The following is a 23168-nucleotide window of genomic DNA, read 5'->3' as shown; positions in this document are numbered from 1 at the left end:
AAAACGACCAGGAGACCAAAACACGCCATTCGAACAGGAAAGCGCGGCACGGAGGGGACAGTGTGAGGGGACAGTGGGGGGACAGTGGGGGGGAGAGAGGGGGCCAACTCTGCCTCGGGAAGGCAGCGCCAAATAGTTACGATAAGCAGAAGACGGGACCACAGCCAGAAACGGGAACACCTCAAAAACAATCCTGCAGGCTGTCCCTTTGGGACAGGATTCAGAAAGCACCTCATCGGGCTTTTGAAGCTCATGTGGGCAAGCGACAAAGTGGGAGGCAATGTTTGCAATGCTCGTAGCCGAGCGAGGCTTATGTTCCAGAAAATTCGAAGAACTACAATTTGATAAGAAAAAATGGGCAAGAACCACGAGAAGGATTTTTGCATCGGGAACAGTAGTAGTCTAAGGCTAATAATGAGGCCAGCATAAAAACGAGTCTGACAGAGGCCCTCACATCCATCAGACCTGCCCCCAAGGTGACAAGTCAGCTGAGGGCGTCAGCTCCCTGCCACGCGGGCCTCATACACGGCTGCCTGCGTCATCGAAACTGGCAGGACAGAAAGTCTGTTAGCCAGAAGGAAGTCACCCTCTTATGTAACCTAATCACGGAACCGCCATCCATTGCTTTAGATGAATTCTGTCCGTCAGGAGCAGGTTGCCAGGCCAACCCTGTCAGGGGAGGGGTCCCAAGGGGGTGAGGATAGGGCAGTGAGATCCTTAAGGGCCCTATGAGAGCTGGCCAGACACAAACAGAGAGGGCACGGTTCCGGGGGGCAGGGAGGGGGGAGCTGGTGAGGGAGACGGGGTTGGGCGTCGGGAACTTCGCAGGTACGATAAAGTTCTCGCTCCGCAGCGGCTACGCGGGCCTGCGGGAGTGTTCAGTGTTTCTGTGCTTTTCTGTGCGTCTCGGGTATTTCCAGGTATTATGACTATCTCAAGCTGTAGGGGCCACAAGGCTTGACGCCCAGGGGACAGTCAGGACAGGCGCCCGGCGCCCTGCGGCCCTTGGAAAATGCTCGCTCACCTCCCCCTGCAAAGAAGGGGACCGGCCCCACCTGGAATCCTTCCCATCCTCCTGGCCACAGCAAGGGCGGAGGCCTCCAGCGTCACCGGGCGCGCTCCCGCGACTCGCCCCAGCCCCCCGTAATTAAGGGTGCAGGTCGTGGGCTCTGTGGACCTTGGCCTCCCCGCATCAGGCCAGGGCTCCCTGCCAAGGCCTCGGAGTCCCTGTGGCTGGAGGGTTTGGGCCTCTCGAGGCATCTGAAAACAAGAGCCATCGCTGGCTGGGAGCTGGGAGCCACCCAGGCCGCATCCTGTCTGGCCGTAGAGTTGAGTCGACCTTGCCAATACTGCTAAACAAAGGGCTTTCTGCACAGAGTCGTGACACCTGCAGCGGGGAGCGAGCCCAGAGCCCACAGCATCGGCCGGGGCACGAACTATCCAAGCGTGCCGGCTTGGCCTCGGGGTTTTGGGGTGGCACGAAGAGACAGTATCTGGTCCCTGCAGCCCACGGCTGAAAGTGGGGCCGGTGCCCAGGCCCTGAATTGAATCTGCCCGCCCCTCCACATCCCAACGTCTCGGGCTCCCCAACGTTTAAGATGGAGTGACAGAATGCGAAATACAAACAGATCCCGGGATACGGAGTGGCTCCCGGCAGCAGGAGAGCAGACCCCTGTGAGGCCCCGGGCAATGGAGGCCACCCTGCTCTCCAGGTGACATCTTACAGACACACCCTGGAAGTCCAGCACCTAAACACCAGGCCCTCTCTAGAAAAATCCTCCAGAATCTGCACAGCCTGCTCCTATTGAAGAGCTGAGAAAGGAACGAGAATTGTTTTTTCTCTAACACGTTAAACGTGTGAGGCCGCGGTCCCCAGACTCTGTGGCACCAGAGACCGCGGCTCCTATGAGAATCCGACGCCTGAGGATCTGAGGCGGAGCTGAGGCGGTGATGCCGGCGTTGGGAGCGGCTGCAGATGCAGATGCAGCTTCACTCGCTTGCCCAACACTCACCTCCTGCTGTGCGGCCCGGCTCCTAACAGGCCATGGACTGGTATGGTCCAGGACCCGGGGTTGGGGACCCCTGACGTCAGGGATTTAGATGGGGAATGTGTTTTTTAACTGAAATGTGCTGTGTACCTTAGGGACAAGATCGGATTGCCTGGGTTTGAGAAGCAAAGAGTGGTGAGAAGCTTCTGGAAAGTCTTGACAGCAGGGAAGGGGCTAGTGAGTGGCCCCTGGTGCAGTAAGGACATGAGAGTGGCCACGTGGCTCTCTGTCACATCACATAAGCGAAGGGTGACACCAGAAGTTCCCAGGCTTCTGCTCACCCAGCACGAGGACCGTAAACTCTGGTCTAAAGCGTTGCCATGTCACCTGAGAAATGCCACCTGTCCCACCTGAGTAGCCGCAGCTACAGTGCTTATGAGCAGCCGGTGGATGGCCAGGGCCCAGGGGCCCGGCCCGCACTCTGTCCGGCCGGCGGGGCCATGAGCAGGCGGCAGGCCTGCCCTGTCCCCGAGCCGGAGCCCCCGTGGGGAGGGGCCGTGTGCGAAGCACCTGCAACCGCTCCAGGTTCACAGCCGGCGCCGCATAAGCGCTCACGGCTGTTCTCTGATCACGAAACCGCGCGCGTGCGCCCGCGGGCCACCTCCACCCACTCCTGCGGCTCCTGCCCCCGCTACCCCGGTCTCTTTCCAGCTGAATCTGTCCCTTCACTCACATTCAGGCCATCTCCCAATTTCTCACCAGCCCCCACGGAGTGAGGCACAAGCCCCGCCCCTCCCAGCGGCCACCCCTCTGCCAGCCCAGACGGCAGACCTGCTGGTCATGGAGCCCTTGGCCACTTGAAGTGCGACCCGGACCTGCGGCCTCTTCCTCTGGCCCACTGGGTCAGACTCTGCGTTCTGACAGCACCGCATGGGACACCAGGGCACAGGAGCCCGGGAACGGGTGGGGTAGGAGGCGCAGGTCCTGCCCCCGAGGCCTGCGCCTGGCCTCTGCCCGCCCGCGCCCCTGTTGCTGGGCCCTGCACACAGCTCCTCTAAGAAGCTTTCAGCTCCAGGTGCCTGTGCCGGGTGACGCCCCGGGGCAGGGCGTGTAACCGCACTCCCTCCCGCGCCAGCTCATGGCACGAGCAGAAACAGCTTGAGGAGCGGATGGCTCTGCAGCCGCGCTCACTCCGTGCTCACTCCGTGCTCACTCCGTGCTCACTTCATTCACCGTCTCTGGGGGAGAAGCTACCTCGTCCCGTCTCCCACGCACCTCCCCACCCCCGACCCTGAGTCACAGCAGGATGAGCAGGGCCCTAAGCATCCTGACCCCACCCCACCCCCACAAGCCTCATGCTCTGAACTCCGAGTCTCAGAGCAGTTGATAAACAGGCCCATTGTCCCCAGCGCATCTGCTGCCTTTCTCAAGTTCACCTGGCAAGGCGTCGACTGTGTTTGTGTTTGGAAAGCGGCTCCCTCCCTGGCCGACAGAGCAGCTCACCTGTAAACGTCTGGTCCAGGAGAGAACAGAGACAGTGTTATGGGGTGAGGCAGGGCCCACGGCAGCTGGCCCTGCGGGACTGCGCTGGCACTGGCTGGGGCGCGGCGGCCCCAGACTTCTGCCTGGCAGGGGCACCCGGTACCGGTACCGCTGGCCGGCCCCGGCAGGACACTCAGACCTGGACACAAGCGTGGTCACCGCATGAAGCAGACATGGGTGCAGAGCGCCATGCCGTGGAACCCCTGCCACCCAGTGGCCCTCCCTGCCACTCTTCTTAAAATAAACTCTTTCTTTTAGAAAAGATTGATTGACTTATAGAAAAGTTGTGGCGAGAAACAGCTTTCGTACGTATGAAATATTTTACACAATCCCAATGGTGACCACAAAACGAAAATCTGGAGCTGAGACACGAAACATGAAGAAAAGAGAAAATGAAGAAAAATCGTAGAAAAGTTGAGAAATGATGGGGGGTTCTTCCCACGTGCCTCCCGGCACCCAGTTCCCCGATCGTGACATCTGGCACGAGGACGGCACACACGTCCGACCGACGCGGACGCTCTCCGTTACCCGAAGTCCACTCCCCCGGTGCCTTTTCCATTCCCGGACGCCCATCAGGACCTCACGTGACGCTGGTTCACGTCTCCCGAGGCCCCAGCTGGCTGCGACAGCCCCTCCTTGCTTTTGACGACCTTGACAGCGATGAGCTGTCTGCTAAGGGGCCCCTGGGGGGCGCTGCCTCTGACGTTTTTCTCGGGGTTACTCTGGGCTTATGGGTTTGGGGAGGAAGACCACAGAGATGAACTGACCTTCTCATCTCTTCACGTCAAGGACCCACTGTCAACACCACTCATGCGGTTGACGTCGACCTTAGTCACCTGGCGTCTATTAACCCTCCCTCTCTGCGGAAAGATTTCCCCAGGTCCACTGCCAGCCAGAGGCGGGAAACACAAGCCCCTCTATTTATAACGAAACAAGCCAAGAAAAGTACCCAGCACACCTGGCCAGGTGAGCTGCTGCTGGGGTGGACGGGTTACCTGATAGGGTCCCTCAAGTCTCTGGGTGTCCTTCATGGGGCCCTAGGGGACACACACAGGTCCGCATACAGCAGACGCACCACGGCCCAGGCATGAGCTCAGCCGAGGGCCCCTGGGCTTTGGGGCCATCTTTCAATCTGGAGGGGTCGGTGTGTGAGTGGGACTTGGAACACCAGGCCGGGGGACACCTGAGGATGAGGGAGGAAATGAAACATGCTCTTCCAAGTTCCTATTAGGAAGAGAAGCAGGGAAGCTGCCGGGGGCCGGCGAGTCGGGGTAGAATGCCCAGGTCAGCATACGTTGGTTCCACCGTGACCTTCCAAGCTTGGGTGAACTGTCCAGGGCCTCGGCTTCCCCTTATGCTGAGTGAAGATGCTCACGGGGCCTGCCCCACAGGTAGGACCTAGAATGACGCTGCGTTCCCCCGGCAGGGGCTGGCGAAATGATGGCTGTCCCATGATGGCACTCGGCACTGCTGCTGTGACCTTGGCAGGTGACTGGCTCCCCAGGGGAGCAGTGGCTCCGGGCAGCGCCCAGCACAGCCTCGCGCCCCGACACGGAGCTGCCGCCACTACGGCCACCGTCACTCGGAGGCCGGAAGGATTCGGCCTAGGGACACCTGACGACTCACCCAAAACCGAACCCCCCGGGGACAAGGCTACTGACGCCCAGCAACACTCCACTCTGGTGTCACCCCGGTTCGGAGAAATCCAGTTCACCCCAACCTTCACCCTTCCGGTCCCTGATCCCACGAAGTGCCGGGCAGCTGCCTGCTGGGCCCGGCTCGGCCTGCTCCCAGGGGCGGGGCCGAGACATGTGCCAGGCGCACGCCACCCACCCTGTCATCAGGGTTAGCCCCATGATCGTCCCCACTACGAATGGCCATGTGCTGCGGGCCAGCCGGCTTGCCGTGGCTAAGAACGAACCACGTGCCCCCGCCCCCCATGGGGCACACTGACGGGCTCAGACCCGCGCTCGCCGAAACTCCACCTTAGAAAGCAGCCTGGGAGGGCGACGCTGAGACCGGGGGGTGCTCAGGGGCGGGCGGCTACCAACGCACATCCACACGGGGGTCACGAAGAAGCGATGCACACGACGCCCCGGAAGGTGGCACCCCACCTCGGCAGGGACGGCTAAGCCACTGGATGGCACACAGGTGACGTCGGTGCGGCCAGCAGGGGCTGTGCCCCACGACGGCTGAGTGGGAAAGCAGGCTGCAGGAGTGGGCGCGAGTGACCCCATTCTGAAGTCACGCCCTGTGACTTAGCTCACGGTAACGGAGTTATGGACAGTCTGGCGACGTTTAATTTCTTCCACAGTCCGTATTTTCCAAATTTTGGATAAGCATGGATTACTCACAGACAAACACGAAAGACGACAAAATGGCTAATCTTCAGAGTCGCTGGGAGTCGCTGGGGTGGCTTCTCAGATTTCAAGTCTACAAGGTGACGAGTGTGTTTTACATGGTTATTCATCACAAAACAGGCTTTAACTATATGGACTCTTTAAACAATCTGCGGGGCGGGGGAGGAGGTGGCTTTCCGGGAGCAATGCCAGGGGAGGCTGGGTCCCAGCTCCACGGAAAGAAAGCCTCCGTAGGACCGCACCGCTGGGAGACAAGCTCCCGCAGCACACGGGGACGGGAGGAGCCCACGACAGCCGAAACGCTGCCGGTGCGTTTCCATCTTCACCGCGAGCGGTTTTAGTACCGACAAACGAGAAGCCTGGTCAAGAACCGAAAATCTAAGCAAATAAACGCTGTTTAAAACAGGGCGGGCCGGCCAACAAGCGCAGGAAGAGAGAGTCGGCATCACTAGACATTGGGGGAAGCAAGCGAAACCGCGAAGCGAGATCACCTCACGCCCACGGGGTGACGACCTCCACGGGGTGACGACCTCCAAAACGGCGAAGTCACGAGCGTTGGCGAGGATGGAGGCTCTGGGACCCCGAACGGCGCTGGTGGGGACGGGAAATGACGCAGCTGGGGCGGGAAACAGGACGGAGGATCCCAAAGGAACTTTATTTTAAATAGAACTACCCTACGATCAAGCAATGCCCCCTCTGGGTACACACTCAAAGAGGTATCTGCACACCCGCGTTCACAGCAGCGCTGTTCACACCAGCCAAGAGGGGCGGGCCGAACGGCCACCGACGCATGAACGGCTAAAGGGAACGTGGTCCATCACACAAGGGACTAGGATTCGGCCTTGAAAGCAGAGAGATCCTGTCACGCGCCACCACGTGAATGAACCTCGAGGACATATGCTGAGAAGCAAACCAGTTTCGAAAAGACAGACAGTCCGTGGCTCCAGTCGCGAGCTGTCTAACGCAGTCACATCCACAGACGCGGAAGGCGGAGTGGAGTGACCGGCGGCCGGGGTGGGGGACGCCGACATGCAGTCTGACGGGCAAGTCACTTCTGCAAGACAGAACGCCCCGAAAATCTCTTGCACAACAAAGTGAACACACGTGACACGACCAAACTGTCCTCTTAAAAACTGTAAGACGGTAAATCTTAAATTCCGTGGGTATTTTTTTAACCACGATTAAAACATCAATCAATAAAAATTTTTAAGAAGAAAGGGAGGTCCTGAACAGTAGCCTGTCTTGTTTCCTTCGGGCAGCTTCCGAAGCCGTCTGAAACAATTCCAGCCTGCCAACATCCGGCAGCGACACACAGCTAACTCCTCTCCCCTGGGGCCTGGGGCCCAGGACGGGTCTAAAGCAGTTTAAAAACACAACCCCCTCTGCAACTGCTTCACAAGGCAAAAAGTGATCCCGCCTCCCCAAGCTAGTGGACAAAAAAGGAAACAGGCCTCAACCCACTTGGGAATATAGCCGAGGGAGCCTTCACGGCACAGTCAGCAGAAGAATCTGCCGCAGCCGAGGAATCGTCCCCGGAGGGCAAGGCCCAGAGGCCAAAGCCTTGTCCCGGGAAAGCTGCTCAGGGCCCAGCCGAGGACAGCGGCTCCGGCGGCTCCGGCGGCAAAGAGCGAGCCGCGTCTCAGTGTCCGGGTGTCCGTTACCGTTTGGAACTGTGACAGAAGGCCTGACTGCCCTGATAAAAAGGCTTAAGCACACCGGAAGTGTGGGCATGCGCCCGAGACTCTCGCCACGCCCCAGAGTCACCCTCGGTCGAGGTATTAAACATGCAACACCAAAACCACACGATCCTGCAAAAAAAAGCAACTAATTAAATACTCCACACAGCAGAAAACTGCAGTGGGCTTGGCAGACTCGACAACACACGACGAAAGCTTCTCAGTGAAGACTGTGCCCACGGGCCCTGGGAACAGAGAGGGAGGAGGCCGCCTCCCGCCAGGTCCTCACGGTGCTCAGGGAGCGGTGACCGTGACCTCGTGACCTCTGACGCTGCACCTGTTCCTGACGCTCACCAAGGACTCTCGGCTGAGCTGGTCTCCTGGTACTAAAAGTAACAGCCAGGTAGACCAGTGCGCCGGTACCTGGTCTAACTTCCAAGTCACAGAGGAAACGCAACGAGAGAGCCCGAGAAGCAAACGCGTCCAGTAAGAGGCGGCGATGAAACCAATCTCACCTGTTATGACGCCAAATACGAACCATCCAGAGAGGGAGCTTTGATCCAGTGGAAAGAATCGCTTATGTGCTGCGTGGAATAAATCTACAACAAACTGACCCAGGAAGGGTCGCCGGAAACACTGAACACGCGCACACGCACACGAGACGATATTTACATGGACAAAACTATAAAATGACAGAAGATCTGACCACCATGCTGCAAGAACTAACACAGACGAAGAAAAACTTCCAGTGCCGATACAGAGACAATGACAAAACCAGTCACGTCAGGAGCCACGTGCCCAGCTCTCGAAATCTGACAGCCCGACAGACAGAACAGATGGCACACAACAGAAGACACGCGGAACCAACGAGCTTGGTCCGGCTGATCCATATCACACCCCGTGCGCCCGGAGAGAACGCTGTGCAGGTGTCCGAGGATGCCTGCCGATGCTGGAGGCGTTCTCGAAACCCCGGGAAAGTCCCCAGGGCAGAAACCGGAACGGACACCCCCTGGCCCCCTCTGCAACGACACCAGAAGTTAACCAGAAAAGAAGAGGAAAGAAAGACGAAAAAATAGGAAAGAAAAAAGTTAAGTACTTAAAAAAAATAACTCGGGTTAAAGAGGATATTAAAATAAAACTAGCCTCTTTAGAAAGGACCAGGGCCCCTGGGGTCCACCGGGCTCTGAGCAATCACCGGGGACTCTCTGGGACACCCCAGTGAGGGAAGTGCATGGTAACCACCCCTGCCCCACACCGCACGGTTCTAGTGGGGTTGCTACCTCCGAATCATCCCTTGGAGTTCGAACACCCAAAGAGGCAATTCCAGAAGTTTCCATCAGTCCATCGCCATTGTCACCAAGCTAGCCTGAGTCCCAGACCTCTGGTGGACTAGGGCGCAGACGCCCCATCAACCATTCCATCCACTGGGCCGGTCGAGGACCCCATGGCCCTGGGCGTGGCCGCCCTCACCGGATGGACAGGTGGCAGGAAAACCCGAGGCATCTCGGCCCGTCTGAGCGGGCGGCTTCACCCTCTGACAAATTCTTCATCGAGCATAAAGAGGCTCATCAGAAAAGCACCACACGACTGAGTGCCCGAGAGCAAGCTTCTTGGGCGGGAAGATTTAGCGACTGCTAGAGTGGGGGGTCCCGTGATTATCTCCCATTGTCCTGCACGGTGCCTGACCCTGACCCATGGCACACACCCAGACGAATGACAGTTTCCATGGAGATGAGGGGGGTTGTGGACGCAGCACCACACCTCACCCCAGCAGGGCCCATGCGTGCTCGCCCGGTGTGAGGGCACGGTGGCGGGAGCGGACGGAGCCCCTTCCCGCCCAGCACAGGGCCTCTCCCGGGGGCTCACGCCTCGGCTCCTGCTGGCTGCACACCTGGCTATCAGCCTCCCATCCTCATCGTACCTGAGACCTCACCTCGCCTGCCTCCCCCCAGCACCGCCCCACGCTGCTCCCGGGCCTGCTGGGAGGCCCCTTGTTCGCCCCGGGACTTCCCGACGCGGGGGAGACCTGGCACCCAGGGGTACAGATCCGCCTAACGGTTGACAGTCTGGACTCGAATCCTGGCGGCTGCACTCACAGCTCCGACAAGCCCCTCACCATGCTGGAGCCTCAGCTCCCTGTGACACGGCCTCGCAAAAGCCCCTCGCCTCACCTGAGATGTAAGGATGAGGCGTCGACAGGTCGAGAGCCAAGACACTGCATGGCACAGAACAAGCACACCGCAACGCCCATCGAGGAGAGGGGGAGCACCCATGGGTGCAGCCTGGCGGCTCAGCGCGGTTCCGTGTTCTGATTCTCCTAGAATCGGGCGAGACGTCCGCTTAATTAAGCAGAGTGGTCACACTTTCTCTGCCAGACAGGCGATGCTCACATCAGTTTGCCATCAATGAAAATGACTTTATCCGTGACGTTTCTGAGAATCCTCAGAATTCAAAGGAAGGTAAGGGCATCGAAGGCACAGACGTCCCCCCGTGCGGGATGCGAAATCAGCATGGAATTCAATCCGAGACGCCGTGTCCAAAGCAGGAGCAGGGAAGTGGGAGGCGGGTGGCGGACACCCAGTCACTGCCCCGTCACGCTGACCCGAGAACCGCTCTGGAGGACGCCCAGCGGCCGAACACCTGCTTCGTGGCACCGCTGACTGGGAGCCTGGCGCGCGGGGCTTCGGGTGAACGCCCCCTCGGTTGGCCACGGGCCCCAGGAAGCGGTCGGCTCCCCGGTGTTTTCGGCACTCGCTGCGTCCACGGACGCACAGCGATCCTCTGGCTCCAGCTTGGCCCCCGGCAGGATGTGAACGAGGCCATTCACTCCCACTGGGTTTCCGGAGGGTCAGTTAAGTGCAGGGACCTAGCACAGTGGCTGCCTGTAGGGGCTTCGCAAGAACCAGCTGCGACTTCTCCTTTCTCAGCGAACATTTTAAATGTACAGTTTACTTGTTGTTGTTACAGATGACAGAGCGGGCGGGGGGAGGCCCGCCCCCCTCCAACCGCGCCGGCCCATGTTCGCACCCACACTGTGTTTCTGCGTTCTCCCTCCCGGCCCCGCTTGCTAGCGCCACGCTGCTGCCTACTTGCAAGTCCCAGCAGCAAAATCTGAAGGCAAAAGGACAACCACAAACAACCTGACATGTTCAAAGTCACGAGTTCCCGTAACACAATCACCGGCTAAGCCGCAAAGCAGCATTTCGACTTCAATGCCTCACTCACTGACCCCCTCCATCCTCGACCCCCCAGTCCTGCTGTTCTCTCCATGTTCCTGCTCATCAAAATAACCCACTTTCCCCCAGAATCATAATCAGACACCCCATTTTAGCGGCAATTTCTTGACGTTTCAATGATAAAAAAAAAAAAAAAACGGCGGTTTTATGATCATTTTCCAGCTCTTAGTTATTTCCCTTTCATCTTTTACTCCGAGCGGCAAGGACAGCTGGTTGTCCCACGGAGCCACCGGGTCCCACGGCGGTTTCCCCGGAAGCAGAAACGGGATTAGCCAGGTTAACGTGGGTTAAACACAGAAATCCACAGACCGGCCAGGAAGCCGCAGCCTCGCGGTGGCTCACGGGGGGCCTGCCGAGGGGGTCGGGAGAGGACCACCGCCCAGCCTGCCGAGCTTCAGAACCTGGCTGGGAAGCCCAGCACCCGTCCAGCAGCCTGGTGCCCCACGTGCCGGGGCCTGGGGTCGGGGGTCGAGGGCAGGTGTGTTCCGACGGTCGGGGGCTCCGGGGACCAGGGAGCGGCACTCAGACCCTTTCGCCGGTCACTCAGGGTCGTTTCCACTGAAAATCTCTTCCTCATCGGCACCTTTTCCTTTCTGGAATTTAAAAATGCCGCGACTCCCTTAATAATCCCACAGTCGGCTTCCCTTCCCAAGTGTCATTTTTGATAATGAAGGTAACTCTTAACACTGTGCAGAAGGGTCATTTAATCAATGATCTCCTGAGCCTCCCGCCATGGGCTGCAAAAGAAACACCACTGTGGGTCCCATGGTGGGGTCCTAGGAGCCCCAAAAGGCTACAGGGGGCTGGGAGCTGTGAGGAGGGACCCAGGATAAGGTGTCATGCTCACACATTTAATCACGTCTCCCCAGGGCCCTGAGGTAGAAGTTCAAAGCCAGCTGAAGCCCAGAAGGACCGTCCATCCAGCCCCCGCAGGTGCTCTCAGAAAGGTGTCACCTCTTCTGGTTCCTTGCTCTCACCCAACCACCCACTGTCCCCGAACCCGCTGCGTGCACCTGCACAATCCCTTCCTGTCGTCTCCCTTAGTGGGGCTTCTTCGGGGAGCCTGTCTTGACCCCCCAGCAGACCTCGCGAACCCTGATTCCTTCTCCCCAGACAGAAGCCATCTCTGGTGCTGTCTCCACCCCGCCGCCTGGCACACAGAGGGCTCAGCGCAGCGAGGGAATGAAGTTCAAGTGACCCAGATGCTGACCGGAAGGAAGGGGAAGGCGCCAGGAGAGGTCCAGGGAGTTATAAAAGGGCTCAGCTCTCAGGCCCAGTCTAAGGGCTTCTGCTTCCCAAACCCCATGAGGTGGACCCAGCACCCGGAACAAACAACCTCCCAGCAGCCCCCAAAGTGCCACCTCACGTTCCGATAGGTGGACGGTGACACACGATACTGCGGCTGGTGCCGAGACCAGAGGCAGCAGCCAGGCCCCTGTGCAAACACCACGCTCAGGAGACGGCCCACAAAACATTCCGCCCATAATTCAGTTTCCCTCTCTTGCCAGGATGGAGAACTCCTGAGACACCAGGCCACAGCTAGAAATTAAAACTACAGCCTTATCCTCAGTGAAGGGTATAAGCACTTTCTCCTCTTAATAAACCTAAAGGTTCTGAAAAATCAAGTCTGTGCCATTACCGTGTGCCAGCTCAAACTGCAGCCCATCTTGTTACAGCTGATCAAGGGACACAGCCCACAAATCACTCTTGCCGTCCATGATGACATGACCCTGGAGGAACTTGCAATGATCATTCCTGAAGCTGAACGTAAGGAAATCACTCACCTTTTTCTAGGAGGGGGTAGGCCCTGCAGAATTCTCAACAGAAATACCTCCTGTGTTCTAGGGCAGCCGTCCCCAGCCTTTGTGGCACCAGGGACCGGTGCTCCCATGGGAATCGGATGCCTGAGGCTCTGAGGCGGAGCTGAGGCGCTGATGCTAGCGCTGGGGAGCACACACCACTGAAGCTTTGCTCACTGGCCTGCCTCTCATCTCCTCCTGTGAGGCCCAGTTCCTCACAGGAGGAGCACACGGTCCCCCACATATTGGTGTTCCCGAAACTGGCATATATGTGTGCGTCCAAAAACTGAGGTGAGCATGCTAGGATCTGACCCATCAGAAACGCGTCCCCGCCAAAGGGGGGCCAGCAAATCTCAGACCGGTCTTGAGGTCACGAAATCTGACATCACGGATTGGAAACCCTCCCGACATCCGCCTTTGGAGGCGCTTTTCTGAGCAGCGACAACACATTCACCCAGTGACAACACAATTCGAAGTTCTTTATAGATTTTTAAGCACAATAAATGCAAAAAAAATTCATTCCAAGGAGAGTCTTGCATGCACAGAAAGACATACGTGTCAAGATGTTTATGAGAGTGCTATTTATAAATAAGGACTTGTCTCACAGTACATTTGAGGACCCAAATCTGTATTTACTCATCTGAAAACATGTCACCAGCGATTTTAGATAACAGATTTTAAAAAGCACAGTCTCCACCGGACAAACACTAATTGAAGAGTTTACTGCACGCCAAGTCCAAGTGAACAAGGAAGCGCTCACCTCCCCACCCGTCCTGTTCGGAACGTCTAGGCTTACACGTGAGGACGTCTGAGGGACTCTCGGGAAAACATCCAGAGTGGTTACCCCGGGTGGTGGAGTTTGAACTTTTTTTCCTTCTGTGCTTTGTAACATTTCTAAAATGAATGTGCAATTATTTGAAAAATTAAAAAAAAAAAAAAACTTAAGCAGAGAGGGGATTTTTAAAGGAAAGAAAGAAAAGTCCTAAGAAACTAGTCTCGAAACAGTTCATGGATCTAGAAAGCATTTCTGCTGGACTCAAGATGCTCCTCACCTCCCGCCCCCGTACCCCAAGGAGGTCAGAGAGGACCAGGCCTCCTCAGGAACCCAAGGAAAGAGGCCTCGGGGGACTCAGTGCTTGTCCCCTCATGCTACTTCAGCCAGAGGCACACTGCAGCCCCGTCTGAGACTGGGGTGCTACGTGCTGACTCCATCTCACACACTTCCTGCTCCCAGGGACCGTGAGGAACGGGGCAAGGACTAGGGGTCCTGCCCGTCAGCGCATGAACACCTTTTAAAGGTCAAATCGAACATCTAAAAATACCGAACTCCTACATTCCTGTTAAATTCAAATGGCAAAACATTACATTAAAAAGTCTGTTTACTTGACACTGATGAATAGTCTACAGTGCACAGAGACTCGGAAGGGGCCACGGTGACGACGGCCTCCCAACAGGTGTGGGGCCGAAGCCCAGGTGACGTGGCAGAGCCCACTATACCTGGCTCCGTCCCCTAGCCCGGGGGCACCACTGACACTGGTTTACAGATAAGAAAGCCGAGCCTCAGAGAAGTCTAGGGACTTGCCCAGGGTCAAAACTAGAAGTAACAGAAGCCAAACATTCAAACCCGGGTGGGCATGTGGCACTGAGATGCCCCGTGGTCACTGGGAAAAAAGCGGGTCCCAAAGAAGAGCCATCGGAGACCCCCCGATAAAGGAACTGGCTGCGGTCCCGTCTGAGGGCCTCATCTCAGCGGCCTCTGGTGCCCGACACCACGAAGTCGGAACGTGATGGGTGTTCGGTCACGCAATTCTTAACAGGGACTTTCCTCGATCGTGGACGATGACTTTCGACTGCGCAAATCGGGCTGTTTTACATTCGAATGACCGAAAAGAAAGAGCCATTTGTGGAAGGCTTGGGCACAGAGCCTGGCACAGGGGAAGAGCCCAGCAAACACGTGAAACCACAGGAAAATCCCAGTTAAAGGCGAATACGAGAATTTCGTGTGTGTGTGTGTGTGTGTGTGTCCCCAAAGAGTAACTCTATTTGAGAGATTAGCATCAAAATGTCGAATTACCTGAAACCAGAATTTCTGAGTCTCTGAAAATATTTCAAAATAAAATGTAAGTGAGGAGATCGACAAGTCCCTGGTTCCCACCTGGAGAAAACGAACTCCTGGCAGCCGTGCCCCTCCCCCACCTCCCCAGGACCGACCAGGGCGGCCCGGGCCGGGAGCTGGGAGAGCTGTCCACCAAACATACGGCCCCCCCATCTGTCTCTGCGAACAGGCTTTCCCCCTAAATGAACAGTCCTGAAATCCCAGGTGGTTCTAATAAAACATAAGCCAACAATGTACGCTAATCCATTTTTGTTGTCCAGCCGGCGACATTATCTCCGGTGGCACCTTCCGACATGGGCCTGAGAGGTGGCCAAGCTTTGAAATGCTGGTTTCCTAGCCCAGCGCCACACAGGTGAGACACCCAACAGCCGCCGACCTGCACCCGAATTTCCTCGGAAGAACCTGGAACACTCGCTTCTGAAACCACAACGGAAAAACCACTCCCTGGCTTCTGCCAGGGGTGATGGGGGTGGGGTGGGATCTGGGGGGAGATGTGGGGTGGGGAGATGTGGGGGGAATAGCAGGGAGGGGAGGGAAAGTGAGCCCACGGCAGGCTGCTGTGTCTTTCCTCCCTGCCCCCGCAACCACGTCCACAGCATCTACCGCGCGGCCCTGCTCACCGGCCGTGGGCCTGGCCCTCTGCGTGGATCACGTGCGTGTGTCACATCGGCTGCAATGATTCCTTCCAGTTCAGTCCGAACACAGTACCTTTATTTCCCATTTACGCCCCGGACACATACAAATTATCTGATACCACCGGTGAAAGCAATTTAAAAACGTTTATTTAAATGTGTGTGCATTTTTAGGATATTCCATTTATGTTTTTGTATCCTAAAACTATATTAAAAATTCAAACTCTTTCAAAAATGGCAATAGCGTAGACGGGCACACAGAGGTGGGTGAGCCATGCCGAACACCAGGGGATGGCCACGCGGATTACTACTCACAGGCCAGAAATTACCTCGGTCAGATACTGGAAGCTTTAAGCTGCTAAGGTTTGTCTGAGAAGAGAAGGTCCGCGTAGTAGCTCTGTGGCTGTAGGGGAAGTCACCGCCCTAGGTTTTCGCCTTGGCCAGCACCTCTTCACCTGTCCATTCATTCATGGGACGTCTGTCTGCACGCTGGGGACGTGGCGAGAGATGAAATGCAGCTCCGCGCCCCGCAGCGCTCTGCCCGGGGAGTCAGGGCAGGCCCCGCCGAGGAGGGAGCCCGAGGGGGCTGCGTCTTAGGGGAAAACGAGGCCCCGGCTGGCACCGCGCAAAGGTCGCCGAACACCGGAAGCAGGTGTACCACCTGCAAGGGCGTCTGGGGAAGCCTCCTAAACCTGTTCCTCCTGAAGACAAGCATTCACGCCACGTCCGGCCACTCGCCCACTCACTGGACCCGCCATCACGCCCTGCTGGTCCGCTCCATGTCACCCCGGCCAGACCTCCCCGGCCCCCAGCACCCCAGCCGCTCTGACCCAACCCAGGTCCCTCCGATCGGGACACCCTCCAACGACAATTGTATTCATTTCATCACTGACACTCTTCTCTGCGGCCATGCTCTGTATTCTCTGCTTTTTCTAGAAGCTTCCCACTACCACGATCACACAGATCTAAGCCAACCCAGCGGCCCCCAGTCTTCGGGCTGCTCCGTCTCTGATGATTCATGACCCAGAACCGTCCTGTCTGCGTCGCGCTCCAAGCGCCTTCTGCCACATCCCCCACCTTCTCCGGGCCTTGGGGACACACGCGGCGTGTGCCCCCACCTCCAGCGGCTTCTTCACGCCTGTCCCTTGGCTTTCCTGCCCCGTTCTTCATGGGCTGACCCGGGAGCGCGTGTCCAGGCAACTCTTAAAGTCAAGCCTCCCCTGAGCTCCTCCACGCCATGGGTCCAACTCGAAGGGAACAAGGCCCGAGTCTTCGCTCTCTCCATCCGGCCCCTCTGACCGGCGGGGCGGCCCCTACATGCGCCTCCTTAAATGCTGCACCCCGGGCGGCCTGGTTGGCCTCTTCCTAGTCCCAGATCTGCTAATAAGACTGGCTCGGAAGTTCAAAGTTCACTCCCCACGGGCTCGCTGCCTCCAAAGAAAAGCTCTCACGTTTTAAAATAACGTTACTGCTAATTACGATCGAGAAAAAGGAATCGGCTTCGACCAAGCTCAAGGACTCTCACGGCACCCTCAGCCGTCGAGCATCTCCGTTCTTCGCCTGGGGTCCCGGGGCCTTCTCCGGACTGCGGCTCTCTGCTGTAACGTCCGGGATTAGCTGGCCAGGCCCGCCCGAGGAGCCATCTCCTCACTTTGTCCGGAGCCTACCTCCTCCAGGCCTGTCCTAGGCCAGCAGGCGAGTGTGCAGACGGCCATGGTGGAGAAGAAGGACCGCCGTGGGACCGACGACCGGCGGCTGGGACTCTGCTGCCTCTCCCTCGCTGGAAAACCTTCGCTGGCTCCACAGGGCAAAGTGTCAGCCGCTTGCCCTCGAACTCAGGGTCTGCGACGCCTGGCCCCAAACCCCCTCGTGGATGAAAACAGGGCTCTGTAATAAATTGGCCGAAAGTAACCTCGCGGGGTGATCTGATCACAGATTCCTACCCGGGCAGGTCACGGTGGGTAGCCACACCCCAGGCCCATAGAAAAGTTTATCTTGGCCTTCAGCAGGCCCTCCCTGCCTGGGTCACTGCACCTCTGAAAAGCCCCAGCTTCAGAGCTCTTGCTGGCAACCACCCTCACAGCACAGAACCTTAGCGCTCGTACTCCAGTCACCGAGGTTCCCCGCCGGGCCTGCTCCCCCCTTAAAGTAATCTTCCTCGCCGCCCCTCCTTAATTCCAAACGCATAAAAGAGACCGCAAGTGTGTCATTCTCCGGAGCATCTGAGATCCTGCTTCCCAGTATGGCTCAAAGAAACGCTTAAAGAAATTCTCTGCAGCTTTGGACGTTTCTTACAGAAACTCACTTTCTTCTTACACAAATTCCCTACGTCACTGGAGTTCGACCCTGGATAGGCATTAGCGGGGAGCTACTTTAAAAACCAGTCATGTCCAGGCCCCGCCTTCAGAATTCTGATTCAACTGGGAGAGGGGCCAGCAAAAGTTTTTGTTTTTGTTTTTTAATGTTTTTAAAGTTCCCCGGCGATTTTAACGCGTGGTCTGAGTTTTGACGCATTCTATTCTTGCTGGCGGAATTCGGCTACTCGGTGACACCCAAACAAATGGTCTGCGCACAGCGCCTAGGCAGACATGGTCCACGCGGACGCCAGCCGTTTCCTCCATTCTATGAGGGGGCTGGGCAGGTGGACTCAGGGCAAGAAAGGTGAGCTGGCGCTGGCTCTTGCTGCTCACACAGGCTGTCACCTATATAGTAAGGCTGCAGCCCCCAACGCTGGTGGCTTGAGGTCCATCATGAAGGGAGCTATTTACGCCCTGGTCATTGGCAGATGCCACCACGAAGGCTGTCATTTTTTTTTCCCTCAGAGAGCAGGCTAAGCAGCACCCGACAGGCCGAGGGCCTCACACACTGCAGAAGCTGGAGCAGTAGACGGGCGCGTCCTCTCAGGCCTGCAGACGTCGGGGGCTTCCAAGTTCACCAAGTGCGGCCGGTTCTCTCAGTTGCCTGCTCAACGCGGGGGAGGGAGAAGATGGGGGAGGAGCTGATTTATAAGAACTTGGAACCACAAAACCCTTTCACAGAAAGTATCCTTTTCAATCTGTTCAGAAGAGATGGGCCAGCAGGCTTCAGCTCCGTTCCCGGGAGACTAGCTTTTATTGAGCAGATAAGAATAATCTCATTAGTATGTCATTTCTTAGATTGTAAAGTGGAAGGTGGAATCCTTATCTTACATTTACTTAACAGCCTTCCCACAATCTTAGTCTTATTCTAGTGACCTCGGCTGCCCAGAATACCCTCTTCCCAGGGTGTGAGGACACGCTTCACGCTGAGTTATCTCAATTTTTGAAATTGCGACCTTCCAAATAAATCAACCTTTACCCTGCAGACAGGGTAAAGGCACTGGCCCCTGGGAAGAAAGGTACCAAGCCGCTGCCTCCCACTCTGGCTGAAAAGATTTCACGGGTTTTAAAGATTTTCTCACTGTCAGAGGATGTGCTTTCTTTGTCATTGTGTTAGAGATGAAGGCACTCTGCTATTTCCATGCCTGTGTCTAAACGCTACCAAAATCGCGACGGAGAGCGGTCTGCTTTTGGATTTCAGCGCACTGGGAGACGGGGGAGCTCTGGGCTCGGGCCGATCCAGGTTCGAATCCCAGCTCAAGCACTTACCAAATGAACTACGTTGGAGAGACTTCCATTCTCAGACTTTTCGGGAGAATGTAAAATGTGCACCCAGGGCCTGGTACATCGTAAGCCTTCAGCAAGTGATACCTCTTTCTTCCCCTTTAAACAACTCAAATCTCGACTTAAATTAGGCGAACTTGGTCCAGCGTTCTCTCGCTCAAATCCATAGGTGCTTATTGACAGTTTGAGAAAGGTACGTGCTCACCTGGCGGGCAGAGGGCTGTGTGCATCGCCCGGGATTTCATCCTTCTCCCCGACACACACCATGCACACCCTTAATTTCTAAAGCACCCTCTCCCGTCCCATCAGGCGCTGTCACGACATGGGGCTGTCGTTGGGCTCCTCATAGATGCTGAGGAAGCAGCTGGATCATTCCCTGGCTGTGTAGTGGGAATGCGGGGGAGGGGGTGCTCGGTGAATGAATTTTCTGTCACCCTCCAGAGATCGACGGCAGAATGTGGGGCTTCTGTTGCGCGAACGGAGGGGGTGCCAGGGGACCCAGCTCTGGAAGCTGTTGTACATCCCGGGCGGCCGGGAGCGGAGCTGGCTGTGCTCCCTCTGAAGTTGCTTTAGCTTTTCGGCGACCCTTCCCAGTCTCTGGGTGTCGGGCGGTGACCTCGGGGTAAAGAAGTTCCGGGGTGCCCATCTCCAGGGCCTTAGGAAACAAAACACCCCAGGGGCCCGACTCCAAGTCTCAGAAGAAAAATGGCCCATTCCAGGTGCTGAATCTGAAACGAAGCTGCAGGAAACCCACATGGCTGGCCCAAGGCCTGCTTGCTGAACAGCTTCTACTCAGTCAAAGGAGGCTGGAACCTCCAACGGGGGCCGAGGGGGCTTGCCCGGGCCAGAGATGAGGTCAGCGGGGCTGAACTCAGTGCCCCTTTCCCTTGTGTGGGCCAGGGGCTCCCCTTAGAAGAGACGGAAGCCAGAAGGCCACCCAGGAAGAAGAGCCAGCACATACACACCTCCCACGGGAGACTGGCGGATCCCAGGGTTTAAACCCCATTCACCATTAGCATATCTTATTATCAAACCAGAAATCAACATTAGAATAAGAAAGATGTCTGTTCCAGCAGCCTGGGGGAAGACACTCCCAGGCTGCCGGTGAGGAGAAAGCAAGTTCACAAACAACAGCAAAGGAAAAATGCAGCCCGACTCCCCCTTCCTTGACTCCCCCTTCCTCGGACACCGAGATAAGGAAGAGCACGTTACCAGACAATGAGCCCAGCCACGACACTTATCAGCGGCCTCTCTGTCCAGCCCACTTTCTGGGTCCTTCCGGAAACCGCATGTCTGGGCTGCGATCAGCTACTAGACCTTGGGCCGGATCAAAGCATTGGTGGGCGCGACAATTAAAAAATGAAACTATCAAATGACAACGTGGAGCCCGTGAGACGGTTTACAGAAAGGAGATCCGTCACCATGCCTTCTGTGGGAGGGGAACAAAAGGTGTGAGCCACCTCTCCCCACCCGGCTTTTCTCCCTGAAATTAACTACTGGTAAGAGTCCCTACTGATTGTTTTCAAAAGGACGCTGAAGTGTAGTGTCCGAGTTCTGGACCAGTAGGAAAAAAAATGAGAGCTCACAGAAGCCGCTCAGGCCGGGCATGAGCTGGTCATGTTCATTTAGTAAACAAGTGAGCCATGAAACAAACCCCCAGGAGCCTGGTTTGTGCACTTTCCGAGTCCCTCTCCCCGAACTAACTGTCCCCTCTGGGATCAGCGTGGCCTCTGCAGTCCTCGGATGGGCAAGCGTCAGGCCTGAGCAACTTGGGGTCCGTCTTAACATCCATGTCCCCTTAACCTCTCCCCATCTGCCCACGCGCAGAAGGCAGAGAAGGAAGCAGATCCGGGCATGCTACGGCCTTCTTAGGCCCCATTTTCTGAGGGACTTGGCTTGGAGAGACTGCCCTCAGCAGGGGACCAGGATAATTCCCCAGGCTCCACCGGACGGACACCCCTCAGGATGGCCAGGTGAGAGGCAGACTGTTTTATTGGATGACCACAACGGCACAGAACAGCAAAACGCTCCCTGGCCCCTTAAAGTATAGCCGCTGTCCATCCACGGATGGCAAAACGCTTCGCAAACCACCCATTAATTTTTATGGGGACCTGAGAAGCAGATTGGGAATCATTACCTTCGTTTTCACAAGGCAAGGAACCCGAACCACAAGGAGGTGGACAGGCACCAGGCCAACTGTCTGAGCCAGCGATCGGGGCTGACCACTCTCCTCCCCCCATCTCAGGCCCCCAGGAGGCATGGAGAGAACGCCGCCCACTGAAGAGGCGCCGGCGGCTCGCTGAGAAGGGAACCCGGCCGGTAAACCCAACTCTGAGGCTCAGAGAAGGTCGCATTTTGAAAAGCAGGGAGGAAGAGGGAGAATTGCTTAAAGGGATTACTTTTGATTTAAGCTAGAGAGAGAAAGTCCGGTTGTACTTTACTGATTAAATCAGCAAGACTGACTCCCTCCCCGTCCTCAAAAAAAAGATTAATAAGTATTAAAGATCGATAGGAACTGCGGGGTCATGGACGGTTTCTGTTTTACTCTTTGTATTCCTCTTTATTTGCATGTTTTCTACCCAGAGCATATCTTGTTTCCGTGATCAGAACAGAAGTTAAGCGAACTTACTACCACCGATAAGCACGCCGTACCAAGCGGCTACGCTAACTTGGAAAATAGGCACGAATAAAATCCAGCCCAGCGTTCCCTTGTTGAATCTCATCGCTCCGCGAGGTCCCCCGCGCTGTCCGCACTAACACAGCCCGGCTGCCCTCCCGCGGCTGCTCCCGGCCGCTGGGCACCGCGAGGCAGGGCCACGGGGCTGGCGGGCAGGCCCGGGACTAGGAGCCGCCGGACGCCAAGGCGGGGATGCTGCAGACCACCGCTCCGCGCCGCGGGGGGGCCTCCCGGGACCCCTCACTTCGAGAACAACGTGCTTCTCCCAGCTGTCCCCACCCGCCGGCCGCCGGCGCTGTCACCTCACGGCTGCTCGGTCGCCGGATGGCCACGCCAGAAACCTGGCTTTTCATTTCCATCCTAAACGAGGGATCTCCGAAGTTGAAATATGCATCGTCACCAATAAGTTTAACCCGGGACTGCGCGCCCTTCCCTCCCCCGCCTCGGGCCGCGCGAGGGGGCGCCCCAGCCTCTCCAGCCCTCGGGGTGCCCCACGGCCGCGGGGTGCCCCACGAGTGCGCACTCCCATATTCGACCCCGGTGCCGAGGAGGGCCAACCCGCACGGGCGCCCCGGGAAGCGCCGGGGCTGGGTGAGCACGCGGGGGCTCCGAGTGCGGTGCGGCGCCCGGAACCCCGGCCCGCCCTCCTGCGTGGGGTCACCTGGCGCCCCGGGGAGCGGCGAGGCTTCCCGAAGCCGCCCAGCGCCAGCCGCGCCTGGGCGCCCCGGGCCGCGAACTCGGGCGGCGGGGAAACTAGCCGCGCCCGCGGGGTGCGCTCAGCCGCCGGGCCTGAAGGCGCCGCGGAGCGAGGCGGGTGGCGGGGCTGGGGCGCCCGCAGGGGACCGCGCAGCCTGCCTACCTGACTCGCATCGCGTCCCGCCGCCTCCTGCGGCGCTCCTGGCGCTCCGGGAGCTGGCCGGGCCGGGCGCGCGCGGCTCCGCCGGACTCTCCGCGCGGCGGCGGCGGGGGGCCGGGATGGCCGGGGGCGCCCGCAGCTCTCGGGCCCGCCTCGGCGGGCGGAGGGTGGTCCCCGCGTCGGGGCGGGGCGCGGGGGCGGGGCGCGGGGGCGGGGACCCGGGCCGGGATCTGGGGGAGCAGGCGGCGGGGTGGTCTCCGCGCCGGGTGGGCCCCCGGGGCGGGGGACCGGGTGGGGGAAGTTTGTTTCGAGCCCAGCCACCAGCGAGCGCGTGGGGCAGGGCTGATGATCGAGGAAGGCGATGGGGATCGAGCCGGGTCGCCCAGGCCGGGCGGTGGGTCAGGACAAAAGCGGAGCAGACCGGCGCGTGCGAAAGCGGGCGGATGGACAGGCCTGGGGCGGCGGACGTTCGAGCGGGCTGGCGACGCGGGTCGAGCCCGCGGGAGGCAGGGCGGGCGTGAGCCAGGGCGGGTCGATTTTGCCCGCCGGAGACCGGGGCGGGGCGTGGTTGCTAGGGGGCGGGGCCGAGACTATTCAGACGGGAGGCCGGGGGCGGGGCGTGTTACTGAGGGACGAGGGGGCCGC

The 23168-nt window shown here is 58.0% G+C and overlaps 1 protein-coding gene and 1 long non-coding RNA gene across 2 annotated transcripts in view; one reads left to right on the top strand and one right to left on the bottom strand.

The window, feature by feature from the left end:
* SH3BP4 (SH3 domain binding protein 4) overlaps positions 1-22618 on the bottom strand; it is an 81789-nt gene extending 59171 nt beyond the window's left edge. Inside the window, exon 1 of the mRNA XM_039860011.1 lies at positions 22527-22618. The gene's annotated coding sequence lies outside the window, so the exon portion shown is untranslated. The remainder of the gene's footprint in view (positions 1-22526) is intronic.
* Positions 20197-21699, top strand: LOC120600605 (uncharacterized). Its single transcript, XR_005652240.1, has 2 exons — positions 20197-20963; positions 21236-21699. It is a non-coding gene; the product is annotated as an uncharacterized LOC120600605 (long non-coding RNA).
* Positions 22619-23168: the final 550 nt, after the last annotated feature.

The sequence above is a fragment of the Pteropus medius genome, unplaced genomic scaffold (assembly GCF_902729225.1).
Source record: "Pteropus medius unplaced genomic scaffold, Ma_sr-lr_union100, whole genome shotgun sequence".
Lineage (NCBI taxonomy): Eukaryota > Metazoa > Chordata > Mammalia > Chiroptera > Pteropodidae > Pteropus > Pteropus medius.
The sequence above is the reverse complement of the archived record's forward strand: the minus strand, read 5'-3'. Positions and strand labels throughout refer to the sequence as shown.